This window comes from Aotus nancymaae, unplaced genomic scaffold (genome assembly GCF_030222135.1).
Source record: "Aotus nancymaae isolate 86718 unplaced genomic scaffold, 86718_ANA_hifiasm-v0.15.2.pri h1tg000004l, whole genome shotgun sequence".
NCBI classification, from domain to species: Eukaryota; Metazoa; Chordata; class Mammalia; order Primates; family Aotidae; genus Aotus; species Aotus nancymaae.
In genome coordinates, this window is record NW_026988415.1 from 14,632,310 (window position 1) to 14,646,943 (window position 14,634).

At 37.7% G+C, this 14,634-nt stretch overlaps 1 protein-coding gene and 1 non-coding gene across 2 annotated transcripts in view; both read left to right on the plus strand.

The window, feature by feature from the left end:
• The first annotated feature begins 4,557 nt into the window (after positions 1–4,557).
• PLAC1 (placenta enriched 1) overlaps positions 4,558–14,634 on the plus strand; it is a 193,413-nt gene continuing 183,336 nt past the window's right edge. The window contains exon 1 of the mRNA XM_021676483.2: positions 4,558–4,646. The gene's annotated coding sequence lies outside the window, so the exon portion shown is untranslated. The remainder of the gene's footprint in view (positions 4,647–14,634) is intronic.
• LOC135269438 (U4 spliceosomal RNA) lies at positions 8,412–8,552 on the plus strand. Its single transcript, XR_010337732.1, has one exon. It is a non-coding gene; the product is annotated as a U4 spliceosomal RNA (small nuclear RNA).

The window sequence follows — 14,634 nt, forward strand, 5'->3', positions numbered from 1 at the left end:
ATCGTGCATTCTGCTTTTAGGAAGCTGTTTCAGCTATGAACTGTGTACATGCTATAAGCGTGAGGTACCATACGTTATTTAATTTTTAGAAGAGGAAACTCCTGAGTGAGCTGTTTAAGAAATCTGAGTGTAATCAACTGTTATGTTCTTTATAACTAGGTAAAATGTCTGTCATGATAGATTTCTTTTAATGTTCGGATATTGTGGTTGGATTGTCTATATTTAATATGCAGATTTGCCTGCTGGAATCATACTATTCCATTTTTAAGTGAATGTAAGAAATGAAAACTACTGCATTTGTGTCTTTTGAAGGCAAAGATCCTTGGATTTTAAAGGAAGATTATGTGCTTTGAAGGCACTCACAGACTAGTAATAGCATATGGCTTGAAGGAAAACCCATTCTCTTTCAATTACAAGAGAGCATCACTTAGTGTGCAGGAGTTCTGTTACAGCAGACGATGTGCCCTTTATTTTAAATTGTAACTGTAACAGCCATTAATGGCTTTATTTCTTTTATTGCTCTCATCTGGGAAAAGTCCCTACTTCTTCAGACCTAACATAAATATATCTATTATGAAGCTTGTCCCCTAATATGCCATTATAAGGAAAAATTCTTTGATGGTATGGAGTGTATCTATTCTGTTTGTAAAAGATCATGTCAAAATGTTTCTGCCTCTATAATGATAATAGATAGTTTTGTCTTACAGGAGATTTCTCCACCTACTGTCTTCTTTGCCTTAAAGGGACACTTAGCCATCACTTTTAGGCTCGAACTTAACACTATTAAGAAATAACTGAAATATGATGATATTTACATTAATTTTTGAAATTCAGTGGTGGGGTAGGATTAGGTCGGGAAATGGAAATTGTTCCAATGGTATGAGAACTAGGAGACAAGATGATTCACTTTATTATTTAGCCCAAGGTTCATTTTTAGTTATTTTTTGTTTAAATGGACTGGAAAATTAAGTTTTTTGCAGGGATTGTTTTAAAATAAAGACATAGGCTAACTCCCAGGTGAACTTTGTTGATAAGACCCCTTTATTTTTATATAAAGTCTAATATTTGAAAAGTGATTGTTATAAAGTAAAATTCTCTCTTCCTATTCTAATATATATCATATATTTCAGGCTTCTATTTGAAAACAGGTATAAGAGATGATACGATGAAACCAGTTTTTTTGCTTGATTAACTTATATAATCACTGTTTCATGATTACTGCTTTTGAAATAATAAGAAGTTTTGTGAAATGCTGGCCTTGTGTATATCTTAGAATGCAAATTTAATAAAGTGTGTATACATGCATAAAATTTAGTAATGTTTTAAAAGTCTGTTCTTTGTTCTTATTAATAATTATTTTCTGCCTCTGTATCCCAATAGTTTATTCTCTGGGTCTAATTGCTGGTCAAGTTTTGAATAAAAGAATATCAGAAACACAAAAGAACTAATAGCTGTGTTGAAGTTGGGGCTGTTTCCCAAAACGAAGTGAAACCTCTCCACATAATCAAATTTTCAACAGTATTTTGTAGAATTTGACAATTTAGAAGGTTCTTGCCAGTGTCATACATCTTTCTTCCTCATTTCCAATTTATCTTGTTTTTTTTTTTACATATTGATAAGCCTCTATAAATCACTTTTAGAACAAGATGAGGGTGGGCAAACCGGCAAAAAGCCTTTTATGCATGATTCAGATTAGCAAGTTTATCTTCAGCTTTTTTGGGTTTTTTTTGTTTTTTGAGACAAAGTTTTGCTCTTGTTGCCCAGGCTGGAGTGCAATGGCATGATCTCAGCTTACTGCAACCTCCACCTCCCGGGTTCGAGCAATTCTTCCTGCCTCAGCCTCCCGAGTAGCTGGCACTATAGGTGCCCACCACCAAGCGTGGCTTAATTTTTGTATTTTTTAGTAGAGATGGGGTTTCACCATGTTGGCCAGGCTGGTCTCAAACTCCTGACCTACAAAGGCTGCAGTGAGCCGAGATCACACCACTGCACTCCAGCCTGGGGGACAGAGCAAGACTCTGTCTCAAAAAACAAACAAAAAACTTTACATTTTAAAATTTGAGATAATTTCAAACTTACAAAATAGTTGCAAGTGTAGCCCAAATAACTCCTATATATCCTTCACCCAGATTCCTCAGTTGTTAACATTTAACCACATTTGCTTTGTCTGTCTGTCTCCCTCCTTCCATATATGCACTATCATTCTGTCTCTCCCTGTGTCTCTCTGTGTGGGGGGATGTACATATATACACATACACATTTTTTTCTGAATCATCTGAGAATGAATTGTAGTTATGATACCCCATTACCCTTATATGCTTCAGCGTAAATTTCTTAAAGACATTCTACATAACCACATTACAACTATCAAAATCAGAAAATTAACTGACACAAAACTGCCATCTTTTAGCTGAGCATAGTAGCTTGCACTTGTAATCGTAGCATTTTGGGAGGCTGAGGTGAGAGGATCGCTTAAGTCCAGGAGTTTGAGACCAGCCTCGGAAACATAGCAAGACCCTGTATCTGTATATTTTTTTAATTAAAGATTTTTCCTGGCCTCAGCCCCTGGGATCAGCCATTTCTCTAAGGAGTCTCTTGATTCCTTTTAATGGAGAATAATATTTAAAAACCAAGGTGGGGAATTAGGTATATCATTGCTATTGGGCATCATTGTTTAAAGGCCTTCTCAGAGCACAGAGAAAAACACATGTATATATACACCATGTAAATGTATATACACATATATATTTGTTTATTAAGAGTTCAAACTATATCTCTGATTCCAATTCAATACCACAGGTTTCATTCCAGTGTTTATCTCAATGTAATTACTCCTTGCTCCTGTGTGTAACCAGTTTCCTACCCTGCCAGTTGGCCACCCTGGCTGCCTCCTCAGCCCCAATCCATCTCCTTGGCTCTGACCCTGATGGCCTGCCAGTCCTGGCTGCCTGGATGGAAGGAAAGAAAGAGAATCTTAAGTCCTCAAGTTTTAAATATCCCTGGTTCACAACCACCTCAACTACCCCAAGCTCCTTATCTTCTGTGCTTAACTGTTCACAGCTTGAGACTTTCTTACATTCATCAATTTAACAAATATTTATTGAGTCCTGTGCTGTGAACTGTAAATGCAGATTAATTTCATGCTTTTGGCCAGATGCGGTGGCTCACGCCTGCAATCCCAGCATTTTGGGAGGCCAAGGCAGGTGGATCACCTAAGATCAGGAGTTCAAGACCAGCATGGCCAACATGGTGAAACTCTGTCTCTACTAAAGATACAAAAATTAGCCGGGTGTGGTGGCATGTGCCTGTAATCTCAGCTACTCAGGAGGCTGAGGTAGGAGAATTGCTTGAACCTGAGAGGCAGAGGTTGCAGTGAGCCAAGATCGTGCCACTGCACTCCAGCCTGGGCAACAGAGTGAGACTTGGTCTCAAAAAAGAAAAAAATCATGCCTTCAAGGAGAGCAGTAGAGCAGAATAGTCAAGTACACTGATGATTACTGGAAGCACTGATAGAGTGTGTTGGGGAGCATCAAGGGAGAGCACCCACCATGCTTCCCAGAAGAGGGAACACTAAGGTTGAATCTTGAAGAACAAACTTGGCATGAGTCAAGGAGTTAGTTAGAGGGAAGTAAGATACAGGCGAGAAGAGACTAAAGCACCATTACAGAAATGCCAGTAATTTGCTAATATAGGAGATGAAGCTGGAGAGGAAAACAGAGACCTCATTTGTTCCTTGGGGATTTGGGAGTCTTCAGCTCGTGTAGGTGGAAGCTATGGCTGTAGATGTAAACAGGGAGATCATCCAGACAAAATTAGGGACAAAATCCTGACAAGCATCAGCATTTAAAAGGGCAACTGATGATAAGAAGGGCTGGCCTAGACGAAGCAGCTAACAATATCAGTGAACCTAAGGAGGGAGTGCTCTACTGGGTCAATTGAAATGAGGACTGAAATTTTCCCATTGGATCTGAAAATTAGAAGGTCCTCTGGAGGCTCTCATTAGTGTACTGTTAGGTTGAAGGAGCCAAAGTTGAATTGCAGTGGCTTAAACAAGCGGGGACTTAGGGATGGAGACGAGGAGTGTATGTGTACAGATAGAAGGAGTGTATCTGCCAACTTCCTTTTTTTCCCCTTCTTTTCTTTCCCAACCCTTGCTCAATCGTAATACAAACTCTCCCATTTTCTCCTTCTGTATCCTCAGCAGCTAGCACCCTATCTGAAATAGAACACTCAGTAAAATTTTGTTGAACTAAGTAACCCCACACTATCCTATCTGAAACAGAACAGTCACTCAATAAAATTTTGTTAAACCAAGTAACCCCACACTATCCTATCTGAAATAGAATAGTCACTCAATAAAATTTTGTTGAACTAAGTAACCCCACGCTATAAACCTATAGAGGGAGTAAAAGAAAGTCACCCTTACCTATAGCAGGAGCTGAAAGAAAACCACGGGGAGTGTTAACCTATAGGAGAAGCTGAAAGAAAATCGCAAGGAAATGAACCTATAGGAGAAGCTGAAAGTAAATCTCTGGGAAACGTTAACCACACACGTTCACCTCTAGGAGGAGGGTGAAGCTTCTTGTCTTCCAGACATTCCCGAGGAAAACTTGCACGAGGAGTCTGGCAAGGAGTGCCACCCTTTGGTAATCTTTATTAATATATGCCTAATATGTACCTTCTGTTTGTGGTATGTGATACTAATGTTCCATTTATGATAGTGATAGGAAGCTTTTTATTACAGTAAATTTGGCAAGTCGTATGGTAAAGGAAAAGTGACTTGATCTAAATATGCCTTAAGTAAATGATAGTATGAATGATCCATATCCAGATATGGCCCAAATCTTAACATATACATAATTACTTCGATCCAGGAAAGTATTGGGTCGCAGTGGTGTGTGGAACTGTTTGTATGAAGAAGTTAGAAGCTGTGGAATCTGTGTGGAATGCTCTTGCTGGATTCTTTTTAGATTTTCTCTTTTTTGGGCACTTTTATCTTTTTTTTTTTTTTTAACGGAGTTTCGTTTTTGTTGCCCAGGCTGGAATGCAGTGGCATGATCTCGGCCCACCACAACCTCCACCTCCCAGGTTCAAGCAATTCTCATGCCTTAGCCTCCGGAGTAGCTGTGATTACAAGCGCCTGACACCACGCCTGGCTAATTTTTTTTTTTTTTTTTTTCCTTTTTTGTATTTTTAGTAGAGATGAGGTTTCACCATGTTGGCCAGGCTGGTCTCGAACTCCTGACCTCAGGTGATCCACCCGCCTCAGCCAAAGTGCTGGGATTACAGGCGTGAGCCACCGCGCCCGGCTGATTTTACACTTTTCTTATCCTGTGAGGAACCTCTCTCCTTTAGCTTCTAGGGCGATCTTGGGTGGGGCTGAGATAAAGTGGGCCTAAAGAGAACTTCAGGCCTGTTTTCCTTACCTATCTCTTCTGATTAAAAAAGTGGTTAGAACTCCAGAGCTAATATCAGCATGCAGCCCTCAGAGAAAGAAGCTTCTAGTCTGGATCACTGAGGCCTGCCTTCTTTGGGCAGGAGGAATTTTTAGTCTAGTTCCGCTGATGACTATTGAAGTAGTCGGGTGAAAGCCCTAGCTGGTGAAGTGTTTTTTGAATCTGCCCTCCAAGCATCCATCTCCTTGGAGACCTGTGGGATGCAGGGAGGAAGAGGGGAAGAGGGGCTGTGGGTGATGTAGGTAGGGGGTCAAGAATTCTAGGATTTGTAATCCTGATCATGTATATTTCTTCCTCAGAGACAAAATTAACATCATATAGCAGTGGTTTAATTTCTTTTTTATTGTTTTTCATCTTTATTCATTTTTATTTGTTTTTGAATTGTGGAGGAGAAAAACTTGTTATAAAAGGTTGAAACCTCATAGAAGTATGCAAAGTAAAAAAAAAAATACTCCCATCCAGCCTGTTCATCTATACTGTAATACTTTGATTTGGATACCAAATTATCTTTATCTTTTTTTTTTTTTTTTGAGATGAAGTCTCACTCTATTGCCCAGGCTGGAGTGCAGTGGCATGATCTCGGCTCACTGCAACCTCTGCCACCCAGATTGAAGCGATTCTCCTGCCTCAGCCTCCTGAGTAGCTGGAATTACAGGTGCCTACCACCACACCCAGCTAATTTTTCTATTTTTAGTAGAGACGGGGCTTCACCATGTTGGCCAGGCTGGTCCTGAACTCCTGACCTCGTGATCCACCCACCTCAGCCTCCAAAAGTGTTATGATTATAGGCGTGAGCCACTGCGCCCAGCCCTAGTTATCTTTTTCTATACATAGGCAAACATATTTGTAATAGATGCACATGCATATTTTAAACTTTTTATTGAAGTGTAATATATATACAAAAAAGTGTACAGGTTGATGAATTATCACAAACTAGACCTGGGTGATGGTTACGTGGGTTTATTCATTTGTGGTAATTCCTAGAGAGTAAATGGCTGAAAGTAGGCACTAGGGAGCCCAAGAGTACTGGAATGTTCTCTGTGGACCTGGGTGATGGTTACTTGGGTTGATTCAGTTTGTGATCATTCAGAGTGAATGACTGGAAGTGGTCACTTGGGGGCCCCTCAACGGTTCAGGAATGTTCTTTGTGACCTGACTGATGTTTACTTAGGTTCACTTTGTCAGCATTAATAGAGTGAATAACTGGAAGTAGGCACTGGGGGGGGCACCTCAAGAGTTCTGGAATGTTCTCTGTGGACCTGGGTGATGGTTAGTGGGGTTGATTCCCACTAACCATTTGTGATCATTCATAGAGTGAATGACTGGAAGTGGGCATTAGAGGGCGCTTCAAAAGTTCTCGAATGCTCTACGTTCAGATAAGTGATGGTTTATGGGTTCATTTTTAGCATTTGTATGAACATTCCATAATATAACCCTCAATTGATTGCCATTGAGGTTCTTTATAATTTATTAGTATACATAAGTACACGTTGTTATACATTTAAATTTGTCTGCTTCTGTAAGTATTTTTTCAGGAGAGACTCTTAGAAGTGATAAATTGCTGGGTCAGAGGACATGTGCATTTTATTGTTTTCTTTTTGGAAAGAGAAAGTTCAATGTAAAAAAAAAAAACCAGCAAATAAAAAAGACATATAGAGAAAAGTCAGTTTTCCTCTTACCCTTGACTTCCAGTCCCATCAGATCCTTTCTCAGAAGCAACCAGCGTTATCAGCTTCTGGCAGGTTCTTACAGAGATAGAGTGTACATTGCATATACACTTACATATTTTTATAGGCATTGCTTAAAGTCATACTACCACCCCATCAAGATTGTACCAATTTATAATCTCGCCAATAGGGTTTGAGAGTTCCCCTTGCCCACTGACCCCCAACCAGGGATAATTTGGGGGTTCTGAAAAGATTTGCGTAAAAAGGAACAGGTTTTATTCATCTATCCACTGGCAATACATTAATGTGCTTCAGAATTCAAAAGGTCTGCCTCCCACTTTCATCCCCTAGTTGCCATGGCTCCTTTCCCACAGAGCAATTATGTTTTCAGTTTCTTGTGCATCCTTACAGAGAAAGTTTGCATATGTAAACAAATGCATCTATATGTTCTTTTTTTCCTGAAATTTTACACAAACAGCAGCATATTAATATGCATGATTACTACATGACCTCCCTCTTCTTTTCCCCTCAAAAACCTAAGTGGCTTAAAACAATAATTCATTTTTTCTCATGAGTCTAAGGGTAAGGTGGGAGTAGCTACCATTCAGGGCCAGGCTCAGATCATCTTGGCTGGTCAGTTGATGGGTCAGTTGGGGATTGGTTGGTCTAGAATGGCTTCAGCTGGGATTGTTCAGCTCTACTCCATGAGGCCTCTTACCCACAAACAGTCTAGTCTGGGCTTGTTCTCATCATAGTGTCAGGATTCCACAAGAACAGAAGCACAAAAGGCCCCTGGAGGCCTAGACTTGGCTCTGGCACAACATAACTACTGTCTTATTCTGTTGATCAAAGAAAGCCACAGGCTAGCCCAGATTCAAGAAATGTAAGGAGCTGCAAAGTGACATTGCAGGGTGTATGGGCTTAGGGAGGGGAAGAACTGGGGTCATTTATTCTATCAAATACAATGCTATAGGTATTGTTATGTACCTTGTCTTTTTTTTAACCTAACACTGTATCTTACAAATGACTTCAAATTAGTCCACAAAGAGCTTCTTTGTCTTTTATTCTATTTCATTTTGCCAGCCCCCATTGAAGGAAAATATATTGCTTACAGTCTTTTGCTATTATCTAACAATACTGCAGTGAATAACATTGAACATATGTCAGATAAATTCCTAGAGGTGGAATTACTAGGTCAAAAGGTATGCATATTTATTATGTTTGATAGTGACTTCCAAATTAAACTTAAAATTTTGTGTTTTTTTTCACTCTAAAGAAATGGAAGTTCAGGTTTGTGCAGTGGCAGCATCATAGCCAATGAGGTTTATCTGAGGAGTGGTTATTGCTAATTAAAAACTTTTCCCAATATCCCGCCGTGATGGCTTGAAATATAGTTGGCATTGGCAATTTTTGACACTCTCTGCGGAGACTAAACTAAAAATAAAAATTAAAAAAAAGAAAATGGAAGTTCATAATCTAAAATTTTTAATTTTTTGCACAAATTGATGGGGTACATGTCAAATTTTATTACATGTATATAAGGCATAGTGATGAAGTCAGAGTATTTAGGGTATTCATAACCCAAGTACAATACATTTTTGTTAAGTATAATCAGCCTAATGTGCTATTAAATACTGAATTTATTCCTTCTATCTTACTGTATATTTGTGCTCTTTAACCCATTTTTCTTCATCGTCCTCCCTGCACCCCACTCACCCTTCCCAATCTCTGTTATTTGTTTGTCCACTCTCTATCTCCATATGATCAAGTTTTTTTGCTTCCACATATAAATGAGAACATTCAATATTTGTTTATTTTTGTGCCTGGCTTATTTCATGTAAGATAATGACTTCCAGTTCCATTGATGTTGCTGCAAATGACATGATTTCATTCTTTTTAATAACCATATAGTATTCCATTGTGTATATGTACCACATTCTCTTTATCCATACATCTGTTGATGGACATTTAGGTTGATTCCATATCTTTGCTATTGTGAATAGTGCTGGAGTAAATAAGAGTGCAGGTATGCCTTTGATATATTGATTTCTTTTCCTTTGGGTAGATACGTGGGACTGCTGGGTCAAATGGTAATTCTATTTTTAATTTTTTGAGAAATCTCCATACTGTTTTCCATAGTGGCTACACTAGTTTACATTTTCACCAACAGTGTGTAAGAGTTCCTTTTCTCTGCAACATCTCCTATTTTTTGTCTTTTTAGTAATAGCCATTCTGACTGGGGTAAGATGATCTCACTGTGGTTTTGATCTGCATTTATCTGATGATTAGCAATGTTGAGTATTTTTTCATATACCTGTTGGCTGTTTGTATGTCTTCTTTTAAGAAATGTCTATTCATGTCCTTTTCTCACTTTTTAGTGGCAATGTTTGTTGTTTTCCTGTTGAGTTATTTGAGTTCTTGGTATATTCTGGATATTAAGCCCCTGTTAGATGAATAGTTTACAAATATTTTCTTACATTCAACAGGTTGTTTCTTCACTCTATTGATTGTTTCCTTTGCTGTGAAGAAGATTTTTAGTTTAATTTGCCTATTTTTGTTTTTGTTGCCTGTGCTTTTGAAGTCTTAGTCATAAATTTATGACATTTGTCTAGATCAATGTCCAGGAGAGTTTTCCACAGGTTTTCTTGTAGTGTTTTTATAGTTTGAAGTTTTATGTTTAATCCATTTTGAGTTAATTTTTTTATATCGTAAGAGATAGGGGTCCAATTTCATTCTGTATGCGGCTATCCAATTTTTCTAGCACTGTTTATTGAAGAAAGTATCCTTTCCCCAGTGTAAGTTCTTCTTGGCTTTGTCAAAAATCAGTTGGCTATGTGTGGCTTTATTTCTGGGTTCTCTATTCTGTTCCATTGGTGTATGTGTCTGTTTTTATACCAATATCATGTGTTTTGGTTGCTATAGGCTTATAATATGTTTGGAAGTCAGGTAATGTGATGCTTCCAGCTTTCTTCTTTTTGCTCAGGATTGCTTTGGCTATTTGGTCTCTTTTTTCATTTTGTATGAATTGTAGGTTTTTTTTCTAATTTTGTGAAGAATTGTGTTGGTATTTTGATAAGGATTGCATCGAATCTATAGATAGCTTTGGACAATGTGGTCCTTTTAACTAGATTAATTCTTCCAATCCATGCATGCGTTTTATTTATTTATTTTTTTCATTTGTCTATGTCATTTTCAATTTCTTTTATCAGTGTTTTCTAGTTTTCCTTGTAAAGATTTTTTTTTTTTTTTTTGAGACAGAGTCTAGCTCTATTGCCCAGGCTAGAGTGCAGTGGTACGATGGCTGACCACAACCTCTGCCTCCTGGGTTCAAGAGATTCTCCTGCCTCAGCCTCCTGAGTAGCTGGGACTACAGGTGGGTGCCACCACACCGGGCTAATTTTTTTTTTTTTTGTACTTTTAGTAGAGACAGGATTTCACTGTGTTAGCCAGAATGATTTCAATCTCCTGATCTCGTGATCCACCACCTTGGCCTCCCAAAGTGCTGGGATTACAGGCATGAGCCACCATGCCCAACTACTTGCAGAGATCTTTCATCTCCTTGGTTGAAATTATTCCTACATATTTTATTTTCATAACTATTGTAAATGGAATTACCTTCTTTTCTTTCATGGCTAGCTCATTATTGACCATTATATAGAAATGCTAATGATTTTTGTACATTGATTTTGTATCCTGCAACTTTTTATTTTAAAAAAGTCAAACCTTCATAAAAGTTGAAAGAATAGTACAATAAAAACCCATATACCCTTCATGAAGATTAAACACTTGTTAACATTTTGCCACATTTGTTCTCTCTCTGTGTTATGCATATATGTAACACTATATAGCATATACATATATATATGACACAGACATATTTCATGAGCCATTTGACATTAAGTTGGAGATATCAAGACATTTTTACAGCCTGTATTGCCTAAAAACAAGGGCGTTTACTTACATAATCACAATTTTGTTAGCATACCCAAGAAAGTTAATATTGACAGAGTAACATTATTTAATTCATAGCCCATATTCAAACTTCCTGATTGCCCCAATAATGTCATTTAGAGCTTTTTTTTTAAAATCAAGGATCCAAAATTCAAGATAAAATGTCATACAACTTCACGTACTTGTCATGTCTCTAGTAGTCTTTCATATAGACGTTTCCCACTTCTTTTCATCTTTCATGAAATACTCATTTTGAAGACTTTAGGCCAGTTATCTTGTATCGTGACCTATAATTTGGATTTGTCATATTGTTCCCTCATGAATATATTCAGGTTAAACGTTTTTGGCAAGGATACCACATAGCTGGTTTCCATTTCTTCACATCAATAGGTATACAATGTCAATTTGTCCTATTGCCAAGTTTTATCACTTGGCCAAAGTAGTGTAATCCAGATTTCCCCATTGTAAAGGCACATTCTCCTCCTTTGTAATTAATATTAAATTAATATATTTAAAGTATGACATGTACATGTTCTGTTCCCCAACAACTTTCACCTGATAGTTTTAGCATTCATTATGATCCCTATCTGAATTGGTTTTTAACATAGTGGGTACAAAAGTATGTTTTCCTAATTCTGTTGTTCCTTCCACATTTATTAGCTATCTATTCTTCTGTAAAGGCAGCTGACCTCCTTCTTTTTATATGCCACTTCAAATTCTTTTTTAAAATTAATCAGTGTGTTATAACTTGTTACCACTACTGGGCTGCTGCATGAATAGACAGATCAACAAAACAAAGCAGAAAGTCCAGAAATAGACCCAAGTATATATGAAAATATAATATATAATAAATGTGATATACCCAAATTACTGGGGCAAAGATGGACTTTATTTGTTTATTTATTTATTTATTGAGACAGAGTTTCACTCTTGTCTCCCAGGCTGGAGTGCTATGGTGCGATCTCGACTCACTGCAACCTCTGCCTCCCAGGTTCAAGCAATTCTCCTGCCTCAGCCTTCCGAGTAGCTGGGATTACAGGCATGCACCAGCACACCTGGCTAATTTTTTAAATATTTTTAGTAGAGACAGGGTTTCACCATGTTGGCCAAGCTGGTTTCAAACTCCTGACCTCAGGTGATCCACCCACCTCGGCCTCCAAAAGTGCTGGGATTACAGGCGTGAGCCAGCCAGCCAAGATGGACTTTTTATGTTATTGGCATAACTGGATAGCCATTTGGATAAAAAGGTAATTTGGTCCCATACTTCACATTGTACCCTAGAATAAGCTCCAAATGGAGCTTATTATATAAAATATTAAAAATAAAACCATAGAGGTGCTAGATGGTCCAAATATAAAAAATAAAACCATATAGGTACTAGAAGAAAGCATGGATTTATTTCTTTATAGTCTGTGTGTGGTGAAAGCCTTTTAAATATGACTCCAAATCCAAATGCCATAAAATGATGAGTATTTTCAAGTACATAAAAATTAAAGTAAAAACCTTTTTTTGCATGGCAAGAATTAGATAGGCGAAGTCAAAAGAAAGATGATGAAGTCCAGATGTGGTGGCCCGCACCTGTATCCCAGCACTTTGGGAGGCTGAGGCAGGCGGATCACCTGAGGTCAGGAGTTTGAGACCAGCCTGACCAACATAGAGAAACCCCATCTCTACAAAAAATACAAAATTATCTGGGCGTGGTGGTGCATGCCAGATAATTTTGTAATCCCAACTACTCAGGAGGCTGAGGCAGGAGAATTACTTGAACCCAGGAGGCGGGGGTTGCAGTGAGCTGAAATCGTGCCACTGCACTCCAGCCTGGGCGAGAGAGAAAGACACCGTCTCAAAAAAAAAAAAAGATGGTGAAACTGGGAAAATACTTATAATGTATATACTAAATAAAGGACCAATATCCCAAACATGTAAAGAACTTTTAAAATCTGGAGAAAAAAGGTTAAAAAAGTCTTAGGAAAATGGGCAAAAACATGAATACACAATTTATAGAAGAAAGTACACAAATGATCCTTAAATGTATGAAAAGGCACTCAACTTCACACATAGTAATAGATGCAAATATATTTAAAATACACAGTCAACTTGACATCTGAATCATTTGGAGAGGAGGAATAATGCCAGGTTAGGTTAGGTTCTCCCTTTAGGCTCTCCTTGATCTCCCTGGGCTTCACCTTTTTTGGCACTTATCTGACTTACAGTATTTTTTTAATGTCTGTCTTCCATACTAGTTACAAATGTGTAAGAATAGTGACCAAGCCTATCTTGTTCGCACTGGCTTGTTCCCCAGTTCCACGCCCAAAGCAAATGCTCGATTAACATTTGTCAAATGAATGAACAAACTACAGGATCTTTATCCTCACCAATGAGAACTGCCACCTAATAGTTGAATGAATGAATGAGTAATGTGGAGGCAAGGAATTGAGTCTAAATCTATGTTTTCTGTAGTTCTCTCTCACTTCTCTTTCAATTCTTTCCCCCTTTCCATGGCAAACTCTCTCTCCTATTTTTTCCTCCCTAATTTCTATCTAACTTCCATATGCTAGCTAAAGTAAAACCTTCAGCATGGCCCATGCTCATAAAATATTTGCCTAGATCAAAAATAAGAAAAGTTGCAAATTTACATGAGAAATTGGATGTTAGCATCAGCTTTAAAATGTCCCGCTTTCTTATCTTTCTATAATTATTTTCTTATGCACCAAAATAAGAAAACTGAAAAATAATTTATTGGTAAAATCATTCCAACATTTATCTTATTTCTAGAACTGCTTCCTACCATTTCATTGCAAACCTACAGTACTTTAGCTTTACTTTTGTGGATCGAATTGAAACTCTAACCAGCACTAATTTTGTCTCTTCAAGATAATGCATTGTAGGCACCAAAATAAATAAATAAATAAATAAATACAACAATCAATGTTTGAAATGTAGCACATTTGTAACTTGGAAGATAGTGTGTGTAGGAGTGCCTGTTGGCTAAATTTGTTAATGGGCCCTTAAGAAATTGCCCCTTTTTCTCCTACCACTAGAAATCCTTGATGGATTTTTCTATTACATTGAATTTTCAGCACATAGAATAAGGCCTTCTATGTTGACTTTTACCTCAGAAGTTGAGTAAATCACTTGACTTTTACAAGCCCAGAAAAATAGGCCTCCCCCTAGACAGTCATTGTAAAAGAAGTCTCTTGGTAGCAGATTCCATTTTTTGTAGTACTGCAGTTATAGATCGATCCAGTAAATGTTACTTTAAAATTTTGCTCAGCGGAAAGGCACTATAGAAGAATCACATGTATTAGACTAAAGCGGCTTGAATCTACTCCAACTCTGCTTTATCCCTCTCCTTGTGAATGTTTAGCAGTTTTGATAGCCTATATAAATAAGTGTGCTGCTTAGCAGCAGTTATTACAGTAAAGCTATATTCTGCTGGATTTTGTTGAAGCTTTGATTAATGTGAATATAAATTGGTAGGGACAACAGAAAATTTGAAGTTAAAATTTTGGTAGCAATCTCGCAATAATGTATTATAAAAGTACCATATGCCTATTGGA